Genomic DNA, 17058 nt, shown 5'->3' on the forward strand with positions numbered 1-17058 from the left:
CCGTTTGTGTATGAGAAACCGGTTGGAAACTTTCCTCATGTCAACACGTTGTAGGTGTCGCCACCGGCGCCAACCTTGTATGAGTGCTCTGAAAAGCTAATCATTTGCACATCACAGAATCTTCTTCCTGTCGGTTAAATTTCGTATCTGTTGCGCGTCATCTTCGTGGTGTAGGAATTTTAATGGCCAGTAGTGTAGTTTGGGTCAGATTCCACAGAGGGCATAGAGACAAGGATTTCAGAGGTTGGACAAGAAAATGGAATCACGGCGAGAAATGCGTGTTTCAGTGTAAATGCAGATGGTAGCCAAGTCTGCTGGTGGTGCTATTGCATTTGACTGTGAACAGCACCTTACCTTGCAAGTGTCGCTCGTCGTCAGAACAGTGTTCTGTTTAGTTGCGACTGCTGTATGTCAGAGCTAAGTGAATTCCAACGTCGGAAGAGTATTGGTGTTAATACGGTGGATGCTTCCGTTGCTAGGGTCGGGAACTGTGTGGTTTTCAAGAGGCCCAGTATCAATGATTTATACCGCACGCAGTGAAAGGGGAATAACAACATCCGCTACGTCACAACAGGGACAAAAGTGTATGTTGAATGAGCGTGACAGATGGTCATTGAAGAGAACGGTGACAAAAAGTAAGAGGACGACAGCTGCAGAAGTAGTTGCATAATGAATGTCGCACTCGCTAACACTGCCAGCATCACAACACAAGGAAAGGAGCTCCATAGATAGGTAATGGCTGGGCGAGTGATGCAAATGGCCATACATAACAGTAAAACGTGGTACCGAAGCTATAAAACCTGTAGCATGGAGCAATTGAAGAATGTCATTTGATCGGATGAATCTTTCTTCGTATTGTTTCCAACTTCTGGCCGAGTTTAAGTCCCAAGAGAAAAACATGGTGCGATCTCGGTGATGATTTGGACAGCCATATCGTGGTATTCCATGGGCCTCATGGTTACTCTTCAAGTTCGCATTACTGCCAAGAATTACGTGATCATTTTGGCTGGAAACGACCACCCAATGGTACAATATTTGTTCACCATAGGTGATGCTGTTCTGCAAGACGACAGGATTCCTGTTCACACTGGTCACATCGTCCAGGATTGGATTTGTACCCACGAGCATGACTTATCGCGTCGCCTCTGCCCACCACAGTCACCAAGTGTCTATGTCATTGAGGAGACAAGAGGCGTACTTGCTTCGGCGGTACACATACTAAAATTGGAATGATACAGAGAAGATTAGCATGGCCCCTGCGCAAGGATGACACGCAAAATCGTGAAGGGTTCCACATTTTTGCCTTTACGGTAGCTCAGCGTGTTCGGTCAGAGGGTTAGTTGCCCTCTGTAATAATAAAAAAAAAACTGAGTTAATGGATCACCGGAGAACTGAAACGGGTGTCTTGCCACACCCGCCCCGAGCAGATGCAACGGACGAAAACGACCAAAATGATATTAAAAAAAAAAAGGACGTGATTGCTATGTTTCTACATTATCATTACCCGAGAAGACTGGAAGCTCTTTTGTAAGTCAACGGCTTCTCTACACCTTATTAGGCGTGGTAATGTGTCCGTTTTTGGTGTTACCGTAATTTAATATCTGTTCATACACAGTGAATACGGGACAGCAGCCGGTCAAATATTTACCAAAAAGAAAATCACGAAACTACCGCATGTTTTCAGAAATTGTTATTTCTTTTACATGATCAGTTTCTGTATCTATTTAATGCCATGTACAGGTCCCTTTACTGTATGATTAAATGATGATGGCGTCCTCTTGGGTAAAATATTCCGGAGGTAAAATAGTCCCCCATTCGGATCTCCGGGCGGGGACTACTCAGGAGGACGTCGTTATCAGGAGAAAGAAAACTGGCGTTCTACGGATCGGAGCGTGGAATGTCAGATCCCTTAATCGAGCAGGTAGGTTAGAAAATTTAAAAAGGGAAATGGATAGGTTAAAGTTAGATATAGTGGGAATTAGTGAAGTTCGGTGGCAGGAGGAACAAGACTTTTGTCAGGTGAATACAGGGTTATAAATACAAAATCAAATAGAGGTAATGCAGGAGTAGGTTTAATAATGAATAAAAAAATAGGAGTCCGGGTTAGCTACTACAAACAGCATAGTGAACGCATTATTGTGGCCAAGATAGGCACGAAGCCCACGCCTGCTACAGTAGTACAAGTTTATATGCCAACTAGCTCTGCAGATGATGAAGAAATAGATGAAATGTATGACGAGATAAAAGAAATTATTCAGGTAGTGAAGGGAGATGAAAATTTAATAGTCATGGGTGACTGGAATTCGTCAGTAGGAAAAGGGAGAGAAGGAAACATAGTAGGTGAATATGGATTGGGGGGAAGAAATGAAAGAGGAAGCCGCCTTGTAGAATTTTGCACAGAGCATAACTTAATCATAGCTAACACTTGGTTCAAGAATCATTAAAAAGGTTGTATGCCTGGAAGAATCCTGGAGATACTAAAAGGTATCAGATAGATTATATAATGGTAAGACAGAGATTTAGGAACCAGGTTTTAAATTGTAAGACATTTCCAGGGGCAGATGTGGATTCTGACCACAATCTATTGGTTATGAACTGCAGATTGAAACTGAAGAAACTGCAAAAAGGTGGGAATTTAAGGAGATGGGACCTGGATAAACTGAAAGAACCAGAGGTTGTAGAGAGTTTCAGGGAGCGCATAAGGGAACAATTGACAGGAATGGGGGAAAGAAATACAGTAGAAGAAGAATGGGTAGCTCTGAGGGATGATGTAGTGAAGGCAGCAGACGATCAAGTACGTAAAAAGACAAGGGCTAATAGAAATCCTTGGGTAACAGAAGAAATATTGAATTTAATTGATGAAAGGAGAAAATATAAAAATGCAGTAAATGAAGCAGGCAAAAGGGAATACAAACGTCTCAAAAATGAGATCGACAGGAACTGCAAAATGGCTAAGCAGGGATGGCTAGAGGACAAATGTAAGGATGTAGAGGCTTGTCTCACTAGGGGTAAGATAGATACTGCCTACAGGAAAATTAAAGAGACCTTTGGAGAGAAGAGAACCACTTGTATGAATATCAAGAGCTCAGATGGCAACCCAGTTCTAAGCAAAGAAGGAAAGGCAGAAAGGTGGAAGGAGTATATAGAGGGTTTATACAAGGGCAATGTACTTGAGGACAATATTATGGAAATGGAAGAGGATGTAGAGGAAGACGAAATGGGAGATAAGATACTGCGTGAGGAGTTTGACAGAGCACTGAAAGACCTGAGTCGAAACAAGGCCCCGGGAGTAGACAACATTCCATTAGAACCACTGATGGCCTTGGGAGAGCCAGTCATGACAGAACTCTACCATCTGGTGAGCAAGATGTATGAGACAGGCGAAATACCCTCAGACTTCAAGATGAATATAATAATTCCAATCCCAAAGAAAGCAGGTGTTGACAGATGTGAAAATTACCGAACTATCAGTTTAATAAGTCACAGCTGCAAAATACTAACGAGAATTCTTTACAGACGAATGGAAAAACTGGTAGAAGCGGACCTCGGGGAAGATCAGTTTGGATTCCGGAGAAATGTTGGAACACGTGAGGCAATACTAACCTTACGACTTATCTTAGAAGAAAGATTAAGAAAAGGCAAACCAACGTTTGTAGCATTTGTAGACTTAGAGAAAGCTTTTGACAATGTTAACTGGAATACTCTCTTTCAAATTCTGAAGGTGGCAGGGGTAAAATACAGGGAGCGAAAGGTTATTTACAATTTGTACAGAAACCAGATGGCAGTTATAAGAGTCGAGGGGCATGAAAGGAAAGCAGTGGTTGGGAAAGGAGTGAGACAGGGTTGTAGCCTCTCCCCGATGTTATTCAATCTGTATATTGAGCAAGCAGTAACGGGAACAAAAGAAAAAGTCGGAGTAGGTATTAAAATTCATGGAGAAGAAGTAAAAACTTTGAGGTTCGCCGATGACATTGTAATTCTGTCAGAGACAGCAAAGGACTTGGAAGAGCTGTTGAACGGAATGGACAGTGTCTTGAAAGGAGGATATAAGATGAACATCAACAAAAGCTAAACGAGGATAATGGAATGTAGTCAAATTAAATCGGGTGATGCTGAGGGAATTAGATTAGGAAATGAGACACTTAAAGTAGTAAAGGAGTTTTGCTATTTAGGGAGTAAAATAACTGATGATGGTCGAAGTAGAGAGGATATAAAATGTAGACTGGAAATGGCAAGGAAATCGTTTCTGAAGAAGAAAAATTTGTTAACATCGAGTATAGATTTAAGTGTCAGGAAGTCGTTTCTGAAAGTATTTGTATGGAGTGTAGCCATGTATGGAAGTGAAACATGGACGATAACTAGTTTGGACAAGAAGAGAATAGAAGCTTTCGAAATGTGGTGCTACAGAAGAATGCTGAAGATAGGGTGGGTAGATCACGTAACTAATGAATAGGATTGGGGAGAAGAGGAGTTTGTGGCACAACTTGACTAGAAGAAGGAATCGGTTGGTAGGACATGTTTTGAGGCATCAAGGAATCACAAATTTAGCATTGGAGGGCAGCGTGGAGGGTAAAAATCGTAGAGGGAGACCAAGAGATGAATACATTAAGCAGATTCAGAAGGATGTAGGTTGCAGTAAGTACTGGGAGATGAAGAAGCTTGCACAGGATAGAGTAGCATGGAGAGCTGCATCAAACCAGTCTCAGGACTGAAGACCACAACAACAACAACAACAGGTCCCTATGCAATCTATGCGTACAGAATCAGGTACACCGATACATTCATAACCAGAGCCATCCGTACTTGGATTCTATGAATTTTTGTGGAGAGTGTACTTCGAACCCTGAACAACGACCTGGTCGTGTAACTAAAACAAAAACGTCTGAAAAAATAATGCAATTTGGCGATTTTTCTTTGGTAAATACTTACATTTCGTCTATTACCTGTGTGTTCTGCATCCGCTTTACACCATACTAATGGTTCCCAAGTGGCCACCAAGCCACGAAACACGGATACAAGTTGAAACACGGCCAAGGTTAATTAGTGAATGCTTGTAGTGAATACCTCAAGAGCACATGTCACTACACCGTGTCTCAGCGACTGTCTTAGGACTAATCTGCAGTTTCCACCGAGAAATGCTGAACTGAGCGTTATACAATATCCGTCACTGGATAGTGTGACAATCTGTCAAAAACCTGAATAACCATCTTTTGCAGTGCGAGACATGCAGGACGAGACTCAATGATGATGATGATGATGATGTTTGGTTCGTGGGGCGCTCAACTGCACGGTTATCAGCGCCCGCACAAATTCCTAATCTTTACTTAGTCCAATCTCGCCACTTTCATGAATGATGATGAAATGATGAGGACAACACAAACACCCAGTCCCCGAGCGGAGAAAATCCCCAACCCAGTCGGGAATCGAACCCGGGATCTCGTGATCCAGTGGCAGCAATGCTAGGCACTAGACCACGAGCTGCCTGCGAGAGTCAGTGATGTTCTGGAATGTACCAACAGCGATGTGGAACCATACTGTCTCCAGTTTCGAGGCCAGCTGCGCTAGGATTCTCAGTTGAAGATCTGTGGCATGAAAGGCCCACTCGAAGTGGTTCCAAAGTTTCTAGATCGGTTTAAATCCAGCGAGTTTGGTGGCGAGAGGAGTATAATAAACTCACCCTGGCGCTCCTCGAACCACGCACGTACACTGAGGGCTGTGTGACATGTTGCACTGTCCTGCTGGTAGAAAAACGTACCCATCAGCAGAGAGTGATTCATCTGAAAAAACCATCTGTCACCACTCAGTGGACATCCAGTTACGATATTCGAATGCAGATTCCAGCCTTCGTCGTCGATGAATAGCAGTCAGCATAGATGCCTGAACGAGACTGCCTGCTGCAGAGGCACACACACAGCAAATTTCGCTGAACCGTCGTTGACGGCACACTGTCGGTAGCCCCTGCGTTCATCTGGCAGTCAGACGCTCAACAGTTGCACGTCTATTCCTCAGTACACATCTCTGCAGCCGTCGTTTACCCCTGTCATCTATGGCCCGTGCTGCACCACATTTGCGTCGGTATTGGTTTCGGATAGCGCCCTTTTGTCACGCACGGTATACTTTAACCACGGAGACACGTGAACAGTTACAGATTATGCACTTTGCCAATGATCATGATCTTTTAGACGACAGATAAATTGTTCAGTTTCCGTATTACATCAAAGACTGCAATGTTTCCGCGTCCACCCAACACTCTTTATCACCACCCAATAGTTCTGTTGCTTCCGGTGTGTGAGTGATTATTGCACGTTAATGTCGAACATGGGTGGTTAATGTTACTGAACTGTATGTAAGAGACATTAGTCATTGTTCACTGGATCTAGGACTACATCAGGTTTAAAAAAAAGATCGTGCCAGTAAGCACTGATCTTTATTGACACACAAAAGTTTTATACTTCAAGTACTGTAAAGTTTATATCAATAAATTATTTTAAATTATTACTACTCTGTTTTGCCATTATTTCCACTGTAGCTTAGCCAGCCTGATTTGACCCTATGACGAGGCTGTTTATACAAGGCTTGTCCAGAAAGTAAATGGGAACCGTTGAAAATCAAAAATGTTTTATTTGCGACAGTTGGCTCCACCTTCCAGCTACTTCTTTATATAGTCGCCGCTCCAGCTAGGACATGTGTCGCACCATTATGCCAACTTTTCAGTACCCTCGTCATACACTCCTGGAAATGGAAAAAAGAACACATTGACACCGGTGTGTCAGACCCACCATACTTGCTCCGGACACTGCGAGAGGGCTGTACAAGCAATGATCACACGCACGGCACAGCGGACACACCAGGAACCGCGGTGTTGGCCGTCGAATGGCGCTAGCTGCGCAGCATTTGTGCACCGCCGCCGTCAGTGTCAGCCAGTTTGCCGTGGCATACGGAGCTCCATCGCAGTCTTTAACACTGGTAGCATGCCGCGACAGCGTGGACGTGAACCGTATGTGCAGTTGACGGACTTTGAGCGAGGGCGTATAGTGGGCATGCGGGAGGCCGGGTGGACGTACCGCCGAATTGCTCAACACATGGGGCGTGAGGTCTCCACAGTACATCGATGTTGTCGCCAGTGGTCGGCGGAAGGTGCACGTGCCCGTCGACCTGGGACCGCACCGCAGCGACGCACGGATGCACGCCAAGACCGTAGGATCCTACGCAGTGCCGTAGGGGACCGCACCGCCACTTCCAAGCAAATTAGGGACACTGTTGCTCCTGGGGTATCGGCGAGGACCATTCGCAACCGTCTCCATGAAGCTGGGCTACGGTCCCGCACACCGTTAGGCCGTCTTCCGCTCACGCCACAACATCGTGCAGCCCGCCTCCAGTGGTGTCGCGACAGGCGTGAATGGAGGGACGAATGGAGACGTGTCGTCTTCAGCGATGAGAGTCGCTTCTGCCTTGGTGCCAATGATGGTCGTATGCGTGTTTGGCGCCGTGCAGGTGAGCGCCACAATCAGGACTGCATACGACCGAGGCACACAGGGCCAACACCCGGCATCATGGTGTGGGGAGCGATCTCCTACACTGGCCGTACACCACTGGTGATCGTCGAGGGGACACTGAATAGTGCACGGTACATCCAAACCGTCATCGAACCCATCGACCTACCATTCCTAGACCGGTAAGGGAACTTGCTGTTCCAACAGGACAATGCACGTCCGCATGTATCCCGTGCCACCCAACGTGCTCTAGAAGGTGTAAGTCAACTACCCTGGCCAGCAAGATCTCCGGATCTGTCCCCCATTGAGCATGTTTGGGACTGGATGAAGCGTCGTCTCACGCGGTCTGCACGTCCAGCACGAACGCTGGTCCAACTGAGGCGCCAGGTGGAAATGGCATGGCAAGCCGTTCCACACGACTACATCCAGCATCCCTACGATCGTCTCCATGGGAGAGTAGCAGCCTGCATTGCTGCGAAAGGTGGATATACACTGTACTAGTGCCGACATTGTGCATGCTCTGTTGCCTGTGTCTATGTGCCTGTGGTTCTGTCAGTGTGATCATGTGATGTATCTGACCCCAGGAATGTGTCAATAAAGTTTCCCCTTCCTGGGACAATGAATTCACGGTGTTCTTATTTCAATTTCCAGGAGTGTAGAAGGCAGCCGCCTGTGCTTCCCGCCGATTCTCTACGCTCATCTATAGCTCGTTGTCTGTCCGAAAATGTTGTCTTCGAAGACAGTAGTTAATGTTAGCAGAGATGAAACAAAGAGGGAGCCAATTACCGCCTGTAGTGCGGGTGATCAAACACTTCCCATCGAAAACGCTGCAGAAGCATTTCCATTGCCCCTGCAGATGGCGACCGTGAATTGTCAGGAAGCAGGAACACTTCAGTAATAAGGGTTGTATAACATCAGGCGAAATTTCTCACCAGGACCTCATAACTGGCGGGTGACACTATTTTCAACGCATCTTTATGTGCTCACGATGCGCTCAGAACTGAAAAGAGCGAAGTGAGGCAACCGACAGGAATACTAGAGACAATCTCGAACACATCTGTGCAAAGCTTTATTAGATTTTCACAGTGGTTTCTGTACTGGTTGGTAGGACAGCTTGCGGACCCGCGGGACTGCTACGGTCGCAGGTTCGAATCCTCCCTCGGGCATGGATGTGTGTGATGTCCTTACGTTAGTTAGGATTAATTAGTTCTAAGTTGTAGGGGACTGATGACCTAAGATATTAACTCCCATAGTGCTCAGAGCCAATTGAACCATTTTTTTAAGGACAGCTTGGCAGTGGAAGTGGAAGGGTAGCCCACAACATAGACAACGGTATTCACAATTACAAGCACCTAAGCTTTAATGATATTCCAGGAATAAAGGCTCTTAACAAATCTCAATTAAGCAGGGACATAAACTTGGTTACAAACATATGTTAACCTTCAACCAGCGAATAACACCAATAAAGAATTACCAATCAATAAAACGTAGATAAAGGATGCTTAAATTAAATAAAATCATGAAAGCTAAGTTATTACTTTTATGTTAAGCATTAACAGGTGAATAACCCCAATAAATAATTCTCATTTAAATAAAACATAAATAGGAAAATGCCTTACCAAAATGCTTGAATTGTGTAAAATCATGGAAAGCTCAGTTACAACCTTTCTCACAAACTACTTAGGAATTTACTGCAAATAAACAAATTTCATCTGTTTAATCAGAAGGTAACTGCCAAGTTCAAGCGACCGAAGCCACTTAGAGCGGACGACCGCCCCAACGCTGGTCATCAACCGACATCGTCACGGCCCAGTGGCCGCCGTGCTAAAACAGACTAACGTTTCGGTAAGCGACCGACACAACACAGGAGTGACAGTGACAAAGCCGGCGTACGCCTTACGAAACACGGCACACCCTGAAGCGGGAACAGGCACAGCAGACTAGCGGCCGTACAACCGCGAGCAAACAAATCTCACGCCGTCCGTACTAACGCGGGAAGTGATAGCGAGCGACAAGGCGCCACGCGTAAAGCAGCAACCGTTCCTACCCCTCGACCACAGAATGTGCCCTGTCTCCTTGTCTGTGGTAATACAATTTAAATCACACAAGAAACGATTTAATAATGGCATTAGTTCAACGCAAGATCGGTTAACAGTTAGGTGCAGTAAAGATTTACCCACGGATATACCTTCAAACCAACTTCCGAACCACAGGCGGAAATTAATAAACTTGGCATAAGTCTTCACCAGACCGATAAACAAGAAATCAAAGTAACCAGTAGCCAAAATACAGTCACGATACGCAAGCCCTTCAGTTATCATTAACGGCGAAACATACAGCAATGAATGACAAGAAATTCACCATAGCCCGCATCTCGTGGTCGTGCGGTAGCGTTCTCGCTTCCCACGCCCGGGTTCCCGGGTTCGATTCCCGGCGGGGTCAGGGATTTTCTCTGCCTCGTGATGGCTGGGTGTTGTGTGCTGTCCTTAGGTTAGTTAGGTTTAAGTAGTTCTAAGTTCTAGGGGACTTATGACCACAGCAGTTGAGTCCCATAGTGCTCAGAGCCATTTGCACCATTTTTGAAATTCACCATAGAAAGCAAAACACACCACAAAGGTTAAATTACTTAATTTGCAGACGAGCCAGTCACTGAAAGCTCAGTTTCACAAGATTAGGGATAACCTCACTCGGCAGCAATACATTTGTGTGCATGATAACTAGGTTGCCCAAATAGGACTCCAAAACCCAAAACAGGTCACACGTTAGCCGTCTTGTGAAAAAGAAAAAACCCTCACTCCCCCGTTAGGACCTGCTCCGACAGGAGGCGCTCGCGATCGCACATAGTGCCAACCTCGACCAGAGGAGTAATCGATAGCGTCTTGCGACCGAGAGCCGCGCCGCGGCTCAGATTCCATTTCTTGACCGATCAGAACTTACTTTCCGAATACCCCTCGAACTTCATCCGTGGATGCACCCTCAGGACAGCAAGTGCTTTCCTTGGTTCGATGGGGGGGGGGTACCTCTCCCTACCACATTTATATATTTCACACCAAGTACGTTCGGTGACTGAAACATGCAGGACACTTGAATTTTAAATAATCTACTTTCATTTTTATCCTGAAGCCAAGTTTGTGATACATGGGTCCAGTTTAGTGTTATAAATATTGAAGTAATGCAGAGAAAATTTCTGATCATTAATAAGTGACACGTAACACTTTTTGCGTTTTGAGATTAAGTTACTTTGTAGAAATATCTTTGCAATTTTCTGTATTTGTCATTAAAAAGTAATGTAACTTTTATCTGTTTAGTTTAAAAAATCAGATAGCCTTTTACTTACGTCATCTCAAGCACTATTTAAATCACTATATTTAGGAAACAGTTTTATATGAGGCTGAGAATGTCGAAGAATAGTGGTAAATTTCATACAGAAGGTTAACAAATCATTATTTCTAAATCTACATCCACATCTACATACATACTCAGCAATCCACCATACGGTGCGTGGCGGAGGGTACCTCGTACCACAACCAGCATCTTCTCTTCCTGTTGCACTCCCAAACAGAACGAGGGAAAAATTGCCTATATGCCTCTGTACGAGCCCTAATCTCTCTTATCCTATCTTTGTGGTCTTTCCGCGAAATATAAGTTGGTGGTAGTAAAATTGTACTGCAGTCAGCCTCAAATGCTGGTTCTCTAAATTTCCTCAGTAGCGATTCACGAAAAGAACGCCTCCTTTCCTCTAGAGACTCCCATCCGAGTTCCTGAAGCATTTCCGTAACACTCGCGTGATGATCACACCTACGAGTAACAAACCTTCAGCCCGCCTCTGAATTGCTTCTATGTCCTCCTTCAATCCGACCTGATAGGGATCCCAAACGCTCCAGCAGTACTCAATAATAGGTCGTATTAGTGTTTTATAAGCGGTCTCCTTTACAGATGAACCACATCTTCCCAAAATTCTACCAATGAACCGAAGACGACTATCCGCCTTCCCCACAACTGCCATTACATGCTTGTCCACTTCATATCGCTCTGCAATGTTACGCCCAAATATTTAATCGACGTGACTGTGTCAAGCGCTACACTACTAATGGTATTCTATTTCCTATTCATCTGCATTAATTTATATTTATCTGTATTTAGAGTTAGCTGCCATTCTTTACACCAATCACAAATCCTGTCCAAGTCATCTTGTGTTCTCCTGCAGTCACTCAACGACGAAACCTTCCCGTACACCACAGAATCATCAGCAAACAGGGAACAGCAACAACTCGGCTTGACAAAAAGAACAGGCCACTATAAAATATTACTTAACAGTAATTTATTTAAAGGGTCTTTCACATCGTCAAAATTTTGCTGCTCAAGACTTCTGCTGAGTAGCTCCACATCAACTGGAAGAGATGACCACATTTTGCCTCGTTTCAACGTCGTGGGCGTAGACATTGCGAGAATATTAGAAAATGCTCATTCTCAAGTGTTTCTGTTGGCTGTGCAGAAATGTGACAGTTTGGAAATACGACACTCTGGAAACAGAACTGAGTTTTCGATAACGTCTTCATCAAGACAAAATTTGCTTCGAAAAAATAAAACTAAGTAGTACGATGGGAAAACGTGTAGACAACGTTCTGGAGCCTCAAACTGGTTACTGGTTTGAGATGGAGATATCTACGTCCGGGAATAAGTGTTTCACTTGCAGTCTATGGTTGTTGGATATAGAATACATTCGTTACTGAGTAACGAGACTCTGAATGCCGTTTCGTTATGCCCGAAATACTTGGTTACTCGGATTCCTCCTCGCTTACAGTTAGTGCCCGACACGGGACGAGTGGGTGGTATTCGTAAATCTGCAATGCCTTCCTCTCAGATACGTTTGACGTGCTACACATTTTACGCGCTCCGGTTTCTGCTGTGCGGCAAACGCCGGCGTTTCAATTGCCCGCGGCGTTAAGCGGGGTTTTTGCCAAGGCTTTGCAACGCAGATGGATCACAGCTTCTGTCCGGCGACCGCACAGTGTGTGGCTGTCCCTGTGCAGAGGCGCGCCACCAAACGGCGCAATTGCTGTGTCTGCCCGCAGCCGATGGTCTGAGGCCAGTCCTGCTACTTCAAACGCCGTGAGCGAGCAATGGATGGTGTGCGTGTGCCGTGTTCACCCTTCCACATACAATATCCGGTTCGTTCCAGATTGCGACAAAACTGCCTAAAGGGTAAGGACAATGGTATGACAGCGTCGTCACCAACTACAAGTTCTCGTTTAACACAAGAATCTGTTCTTTCAGTGCGAACAGGAAATCTTCTTGTTCGTCTTCGTAATCATATCTTCCTCAGTGAGCCATGGTAAAATTTGCCGTTTTGAATAGCGCGCCGCAGCGCGTAGTGTGAAGCAGTCGCCCTCTGCTGTTTTGGCGGTGGCGCCGCTGTGGCAATCGCAGCTTTGGTGCCTCTCTCTGGTAGAAAAGGGGAAAGGTTGCCTGTTCACGTGCATAAGCTCGCCAGTGGCAGTTGGTCAGTGGGAGTGAGGCTGCGTCAGCCTCGCGTCTCCAGTTGCTGTTCTGTCTCTCGTTCGCAGTTGTACGGCAGTTAGTGTCTGTCGTTGGAGTGCTAGTATGTCTGTCGTTTGGATCAAACTTTAAAGCCAGAAAGTGACAGTCTTGCCACTCCGCCAGTGACAGAACTCAGCTAGTGGTTGCCCGGTCGGGGCTGAGTTCCTGCATCCTAGTCTGCTCGTTAGGCCGCCAGTCTGCTCGAGTTGCTTTGGCAACGGTCATTGGCGGTTGGATCGATCGGTTGGTCGGTCGCGCGCTCCGCATGTTAGGTCGCCACGTGAGTCCAGTGGGCCGCGCCGTATAGCGAGGGGTAGTGGCTTCGCGGCCGACACGAGAGCAACAGGAGTCAACCCACGACATCGGTCTGGCCGGTGCGAGCTGCGACGCCGTGAGACGGGAGATCGGCGCGCCTTCCTGCGTCCGTTGAAGCTGGCAGCGGACGGTTCGGGAGAGCGTTGGGGGGTGCTGCGCCAGGTGTTCGACAGAAATCGCAGTTTATTAGAAGTTAAGTGATTGGAGGTATTTTATTTCATTTACTTGTTAAATTCTACTTGTTTTCTTGGTGAGGTCACCAGCCGCTTTGTTTTGGGGTTGTCCCACCATTCTTCTCCGTTTGCCCATCCGCGGGAAGGAGGTTATTTATGAATTGGGTGGTCCGTTTTTCCCTTGTGGAGTAGGGGCGGGTTAGAGCAATCTGCGGTTCGCGTTGTTCAGTAATCCCCCTGCCAATCTGCCATACGTTAATAGCTGCCTCTGTCATGTTTGTCGCATTCGGTGTTAAACGAATTTATTGTTTAAGGTGTAAAGGCCGAATTCCTGAAATAGGTTTTTGTCTTGCCTATCATCTTGAGAGGCGGTATATGTGTAATGTAGAGCATGTTTGTACATTTTATGTAAGACTGCATTTCATGGGTGTTTTATTTAAATGGTCATTTTAGTATATAAAGTTGCCACCTTTCAACCTTAAGAGTTCTCTTTTAAAAACGAATTGCACTTTCGGTGGCAAAGTGATTTTTTAATGTGAGTGTTTTGTACCATTTTCATCCCTCCTACGGGGTGCATAGTTTATGTGCTTGTGTGAGTTGTTAAAATTTTTAGTTTAAAGTAATCTGGTGTGTTGCAGATTTGCACCAGTGTAGTCTTTCAGAGGTTGTTGTGAGCGGTCGTGACTACGGCTGTGTTAAAAGGGAGCGACAAGCTTCTCGGCCCGAAAGCTCATACTGTCAAAAAATAAAAAAATAAAATAAAATAAAATAAATAAAAATTGTTATTTCTGTCTCTGAATAAATTGTAACTTGATATTTAGAGGGTGCTTTCTGATTATAATTTTTAAATCTGTTTTTATTTTCTTAAAAAAAGAATGGGTTTTTAGGAATAAAATTTCCATTTGTTGAAAGAAATCTGTTTTCATCAGTTACCCACTGGCAACTGCTTCCACGCTCACATAGTGTGATTAAATGTGTTAATGTTCTTGATGAATAGGTAGTAAATAAAGTAAATTATTTAAGAAAAGGTTTTGAAAGTAAATCCACGGTTGACTCGGGTTAGTGGTCTGCAGTTCCTTTTTGCGAACCAAAAGCAATAAGAAAAAATCCGGGACGTACAATGCATGTTAACACTCGTCGATTGTAATAGTGAATTTTTTGAAAAACAGAGGAGTTTGTTGTTAATCGATTATAGTTTCTCAATTAATATATCTGGTTCGGCCAACAGGTAAATTAACTTTCATCTACGGGCATTGTGTAAACTGAATCAATTAATTAAGCACTACAGCAGCCGTTTAGCCGTAAAGTGAAGCATACGTCTGTCTTTACAATCCTTAAAGTCACTTCTTCTTCTTCTATTCTTCAGGTATTAGGCGAAATTGCCTGTTATGGTACCCATCGTTGCTCCTGTCTTCGCCGGCCGCTGTGGCCGAGCAGTTCTAGGCGCTACAGTCTGGACTGGAACCGCGCGACCGCTACCGTCGCAGGTTCGAATACTGCCTCGGGCATGGGTGTGTGATGTCCTTAGGTTAGTTAAGTTTAAGTAGTTCTAAGTTCTAGGGGACTGATGACCTCAGATGTTATGTCCCATAGTGCTGAGACCCATTTTAAATATTTGAAGCTCCTGTCTTCCTCTATCTCTTCTTCCTTGCACTTATTAATTTCTACCATTTAAGGGGGGGTCTGTCACTCTCCTTTCTTTCTAGATATTCATTCCATTTGCTCCTATAATCTATAATTTTATCATTTAGACGAATTTTTTTTAGTTCTTCTCTAATATCTTGATTCTTTGGTGTGCCTTCTATTGTGCAACCTTTAACTCATCTCGGAATTTCATTTCTTGAGCCTGATATGGTTTTCTTGCTTTTTGCTAACCATCCAGATCTCGCTTCCTTAGGACAGTGCGGAAATTGCAACTGTTTTTTAGAACTTGACTATCTACTCTAGTTTTATTTTTAAGGTTTTTGTTAATTGTTCCATAGGCCCGGTTGAATTTACTAAGCAGATCATACAATGTAGGCTTTCAAGACCGCCGGCCGGTGTGTTGCCATCTGCGTACTCCCAAGAAGGGAGCCCCCTAGGGAGACTGAACTTCTCTTGAATCTCACCAGCTGACCAGCCTGACATGGGTGACCAGGCAAGGAGAGCATTGCTCTCGCCAGCATAGCTCAGTGGATTACTGAGGCACACAAATCTCTCCAACAACGTTACGGTGGTTTATATAGTAAAGTCAGCCAGATATTATGTTGAGAGTAACCAACACACGAACGGTTTCCTCCATAAATAGTTATTAATATGCCTCAAAGTTTCTCTGAACTTCTTACGATTATTCAAAGGATTGTTTAAAGGATTTAAAGGCCTCGAGAGTAGACAACATTCGATTAGAACTACTGATAGCCTTGAGAAAGATGTATGAGATAGTCGAAATGCCGTCAGACTTCAAGAAGAATGTAATAATTCCAAGCCTCAACGAGAGAAAGTGTTGACAGGTGTGGAAATTACCGAACTATTAGTTTAATAAGTCACACCTGTAAAATACTGACACGAATTCTTTATAGACGAATGGAAAAACTGGTAGAAGCCAACCTTGGGAAAGATCAGTTTGGATTCCGTAGAAATGTTGGAACACGTGAGGCAATACAGGCTCTACGATTTATCTTAGAAGATAGATTATGGAAAGACAAACCTACGTTTGTAGCTTTTGTAAAGTTAGAGAAAGCTTTTGACAATGTTGACTGGAATACTCTCTTTCAGATTCTGAAGGTGGCAGGTGTCAAATACAGCGAACGAAAGGCTATTTACAATTTGTACAGAAGCCAAATGGCAGCTATGACAGTCAAGGGTATGAAAAGGAAGCAGTGGTTGAAAAGGCAGTGAGACAGGGTTTTAGCCTATCAACGATGTATCAGTCTATATATTGAGCAAGCAGTAAAGGAAACAAAAGAAAAATTTGGAATAGGAATTAAAAACCATGGAGAAGAAATAAAAACTTTGAGGTTCGCCGTTGGCATTGTAATTCTGTCAGAGACAGTAAAGGTCCTGGAAGAGAAGTTGAGTGGAATGGACAGTGTCTTCAAAGAAGAACATAAAATGAACATCAACAAATGCAAAAGGTAGATAATGAAATGTAGTCTAATTCAATCAGGTAATGCTGAGGGAATTAGATTAGAAAATGAGACACTTAAAGTAGTAGATGAGTTCTGATTTTTCAAATTAACTGATGATGGTTGAAATAGAGAGGATGTAAAATATAGACTGACGATGGCAAGAATAGCGTTTCTGAAGAAGAGAAATTTCTTAACATCGAGTACAGATTTAAGTGTCAGGAAGTCTTTTCTAAAAGTATTTGGTTGAAGGGTAGCCATGTACAAATGTGAAACATGAACTATAAATAGTGTAGACAAGAAGAGAATAGAAGCTTTCGAAAAGTGGCGCTACAGAAGAATGCTGAAGTTTAGATGAGTAGATAACTTAACCAATGAGGAGGTACTGAATACAATTGGGGACAAGAGAACTTTGTAGCACGACTTGACTAG

The 17058-nt window shown here is 44.3% G+C and overlaps 1 non-coding gene across 1 annotated transcript; it reads left to right on the forward strand.

Annotated features, from left to right (window-relative positions):
* Positions 1-1194: 1194 nt before the first annotated feature.
* LOC126196802 (U6 spliceosomal RNA) lies at positions 1195-1301 on the forward strand. The gene has a single exon (XR_007539242.1). It is a non-coding gene; the product is annotated as a U6 spliceosomal RNA (small nuclear RNA).
* The last annotated feature ends 15757 nt before the right edge of the window (positions 1302-17058 follow it).

This window comes from Schistocerca nitens, chromosome 7, assembly GCF_023898315.1.
Source record: "Schistocerca nitens isolate TAMUIC-IGC-003100 chromosome 7, iqSchNite1.1, whole genome shotgun sequence".
Classification (NCBI taxonomy): domain Eukaryota; kingdom Metazoa; phylum Arthropoda; class Insecta; order Orthoptera; family Acrididae; genus Schistocerca; species Schistocerca nitens.